The sequence below is a fragment of the Etheostoma spectabile genome, unplaced genomic scaffold (assembly GCF_008692095.1).
Source record: "Etheostoma spectabile isolate EspeVRDwgs_2016 unplaced genomic scaffold, UIUC_Espe_1.0 scaffold00002624, whole genome shotgun sequence".
Classification (NCBI taxonomy): Eukaryota; Metazoa; Chordata; class Actinopteri; order Perciformes; family Percidae; genus Etheostoma; species Etheostoma spectabile.
This window is the reverse complement of record NW_022602928.1, coordinates 9,944-13,940: the sequence shown is the minus strand read 5'-3', so window position 1 is coordinate 13,940 and position 3,997 is coordinate 9,944. Positions and strand designations below refer to the sequence as shown.

At 40.1% G+C, this 3,997-nt stretch overlaps 2 non-coding genes across 2 annotated transcripts; one reads left to right on the top strand and one right to left on the bottom strand.

Moving 5' to 3' along the window:
- Window positions 1-649: 649 nt before the first annotated feature.
- Window positions 650-721, bottom strand: trnae-uuc (transfer RNA glutamic acid (anticodon UUC)). The gene has a single exon. It is a non-coding gene; the product is annotated as a tRNA-Glu (tRNA).
- Window positions 722-3,365: 2,644 nt separating this feature from the next.
- Window positions 3,366-3,453, top strand: trnay-gua (transfer RNA tyrosine (anticodon GUA)). The gene is given in 2 exon segments: window positions 3,366-3,402; window positions 3,418-3,453. It is a non-coding gene; the product is annotated as a tRNA-Tyr (tRNA).
- The last annotated feature ends 544 nt before the right edge of the window (window positions 3,454-3,997 follow it).

Here is a 3,997-nt window from a genome sequence, read left to right as displayed (position 1 = left end):
TCTTTGGGGTTGTCTTGGTAGTGAGTTCATCATCAGACATATCTCTGAACAAAATGCAGAGACAGTCTATTTCACAATTCTTCCCAACACTAGTAAAATGCATTCATCTGGCACCAGAGCTACCCAAACACAAGCACTGACTTGAGTTATGTATGCAGTAAGTGCTACTTGTTGGGGTAGTTTTGCTGACCTCTGAAGTCCAGCATTTCCACCATAAAGAAATGTTTTAAAAGGATATTCTCCATTACTGGTTGAACAATTCTGAAATTTTATTTTATAAAGATATTTTATTTTTTCCATTTCATTTCTATGCTTCTATAACATGAACTAACAATTTTATTTAAGTATGTATTATTCACCTACAGTAGCACTACTGCTGTTGTTTTCCAGCAGACCATTGCAAATTAAAAAAAATACAGTAAATCACTGTAAATGAAATGTTACTACCCATAATGCAATGTTCATGACAGTAATGAACTGGAAAAGAAAATTAAGGTATTTTACTGGGCATTTTGTGGGAAGTAACTGTAGAAATTACAGCAAAGTCTAACAGTGCTGGGTACATGAGGAACTACAGCGCTGATTAACATAGGACTAAAGTCAGAGATCATATAGGTCTTTCTGTAGACCTTCACCAGCTAAACACCGATTCCCATACCGGGAGTTGAACCCGGGCCACCTGGGTGAAAACCAGGAATCCTAACCGCTAGACCATATGGGACTGACTACATATTAATAACAGGGATTTCATGAATCAATTCATAGTCTGGCTGGAAACAGGCTGACAGAGAAATTCATTTTTATAAGTCTTTTATTTCATATTTCTTGTAGTAGTGTCTTAAAATATTATGTCTTTCATTTATAGCTTTCATGATTATTATATTCATACCTTGATTTTACTATATTTTATAATCTTAAATGCACATTTAACAAATACTGCTTTTCTTTCAAACTATGTCTGTGTTTTCTTTAGTTGCTGCTGCATGACCAAGGGCAGTAAATGTCTCACTGTGGTATGTTACAGAGATAACCAGTGTTTTAGATTCGAGGTCAGTAAGAGGCCTGCACTTTTACCCTGGTTCCTTTAGGTAGCCATAAACCAAAATAGCAGATGTCCTCTCCTTGTTATCTCTATGTGTCTGACTTTCAATAAAGCAAGAGAACTGCAGAGAAATCGCTGAAGTTCCCCGAGAGTGATGCTGGAGATAGGTTGCTCTCTTCGCAGGGTTCTTCCCTCTTGCAATTGTCTATCAAACTGATCATTACCGTCTGCGTGTCGTTTTTCTTGCTTGACCGTGTTTATTTAGTAAGTTAAAGTGTTATCGACCTGACACAGGCCTTCTCTTGAACATGAAGAAGCTTCTTAAGTAAGTTTTATCTTGAAGCTTTTGAGTGTTCTTTAGGTTTTTATCTGCTTTAACTATTACCGGACAGCGGGGGCACGGAGCAGAGCAGAGCGGCCGTTAGGGAGGAATCCTCCTCCGTGTTCAGCTCCATTTTGAATAATGTGGTCATTAATGTAATCAGAAGGAGCTCCAAATTTGACAGTATTTACTGGAAGTGATAGGCTTTGATTTACATGGGGGATAAACACTTTGCATTCAGTCTTGTAATCACCATATAAATTTGGTATCACTGAAATCTGAACTTGTGTTGCTGCAGTCAGAGTATACAGTGTTCACCCTGACTGGGCCAGTATAGTTCATCAGGATTGCTTGTTGAATGGTCTGTTAGCTTTGGAACCCCCCTTTCCCCACAGCTTTCAACTGTCAGGTAGGGGAGTGGGCACTGTGTCCAATACTTTCTGTGTAAAAAAACAACTAAAGAAGTCTCTTGGATGAGAGACAAAACTTCTACGGAGGACCTTTTACCAAGTCCAGTTCCCTTGGCCTAGTTGTGATCTTTTGGGTAATACCATGGATCAGGAACCAAAACTGACACATCTGGACTCAATGTGGGCATTGTACGGCAATATTTGACACATTTAGACCATGAAGACAGTTATCAGTTTATTTCCCATCTGGCAGGTGTATTTGTGGATTCAGTTGGACATTTTGAAGATAATTGCACAATGTTGACCCAATTGTCAGTCTATTTCTCATCTGGCAGGGACATTTCTGGATTCAGTTGGACATTGTGGACAGAAACATTGGTGGATCTTGATTCCCACCATAGGATTTGGCCTGTATTGCACATTGCCTTCACATCCTACGCAATGTATTGCCATTGTCAAGCACATTGCCACCCTGGGGACTTTCTTCCATGTCTCCATGTCTCCATATATTTGGGCTGACAGTTGAGAAACCTTCCCTTGTTAACTATGACATGGATGACTGAGAACCTACTATATCATGACGTTTGATTTACTATATTATAATTTTTGAGACAGGTCCAAATTAACTTCTGTAGGATCAGTCAGGATGGCCGAGCGGTCCAAGGCGCTGTGTTCAGGTTGCAGTCTCCGCTGGAGGCATGGGTTCAAATCCCACTTCTGACAACTGCTGTTTTCATTTGAAACTGATGTCTGAGACATGATATTGGGAATAAAGAACTACGCAGTTCTTTGCATTTAAGAGGACATGAATGTGCGCAAGAAACGCAATTGCAAGTAAAGCATTTCGTGAGCATCTTTATTGTCAACACATGTAAAGTTACCATGTGTTTGTACACAGTAGACATATCTTCTGCTGTATTCACTGTCTGTGGCAAATCCTTTAAAACCTGTTCTTGTATTGCTTTTTCCCACATCCTCTGAACGCTTAGCTAACTAAATGACTTAAGTTGGCCAGTAATTGTTGCCTTTTCATCTTTGTTGTGATTGTTGTGTGCCTTTAATATCATACATGTGGATAATATGAAAGAAACTGCCTAGCAAACCCTTGTAACACTTTTAAAGGTTCCATGGCATCAATCACCATGCTGAGATTGTTCCTTGTTAACCTGAGGTTCAACGATTGGTGAAACCTTCCTTTCCAACACTTTGGAGTAGAAAATCAACAAATAATTGTGATAATCTCTATATTGATCAAAATAATTGTGATTATCACTTTGGCCCAAAGACATCTAATGTTTTATCAAACCAGGTTGGGCAAGTAACCTTTCTGCTGACTTCTTGTAAAAAAGCAAGTAACATCACACAAAGAAAGCTACTGCGATGGCTGGGAATCAAACCCAGGTCAACTGCTTGGAAGTCAGCTATGCTCACCACTATACCACCATCACTGGGAAATACAATGTTCACTTCAAATCATCTAATACATCTGGGCATTGAGACTGAAAATGCACTCTATCACTGAAAGTCCCTCCAGGGGGTCCTGTGTTATCACATTCACAAGAATGGGAAGTGCATGTGTGTGTGCTAGCTCCCTTCGATAGCTCAGTTGGTAGAGCGGAGGACTGTAGAGACGTAAAGCTGAAATCCTTAGGTCGCTGGTTCAATTCTGGCTCGAAGGAGAGGTTTTTTCCAGAGTTTCCCTTCAGGCCACAGCAGAGGGTCAGATCCAGAGGTCGGGAGGAGTTGAGCGACCTTTTGTTTTGACCCTTCTTTGCCGGTTCGCAGCGCTACGGTGCTGTGTGGACAGGAGATAATGCTGCTGAGTGGGAGCATCTGAAGATCTAATCAAGATAAGATCAAGAATTTCTGATTCGGATGTAGAGATGGACAGACGACTCAAAAGCATTATACTTCTTGCCAAGACATAACAAGAAACAAAAAAAAGAGTTGGGGTAGATATGAGCGCAGAAATCCTTTTACGACAGGCTTTACGTGATATTCATGAAACGTTTGTGTGAGACACTCTTTTCCATCATATTCAATAAATAAACCAGATTATTCAATCCATTCCTCTACTTGTATGCAAAGTAGTCTCATCCAGGACCTATCACACCCTAAGTAAGAATCATAAACCTAGACCAATGAACAAGGAGAGTCATGTCCTGCTCATTGTTCCTCATATCTTTTCCCAGTTTTTTTCTATTGCGTGCAGTTGAAGCAGGA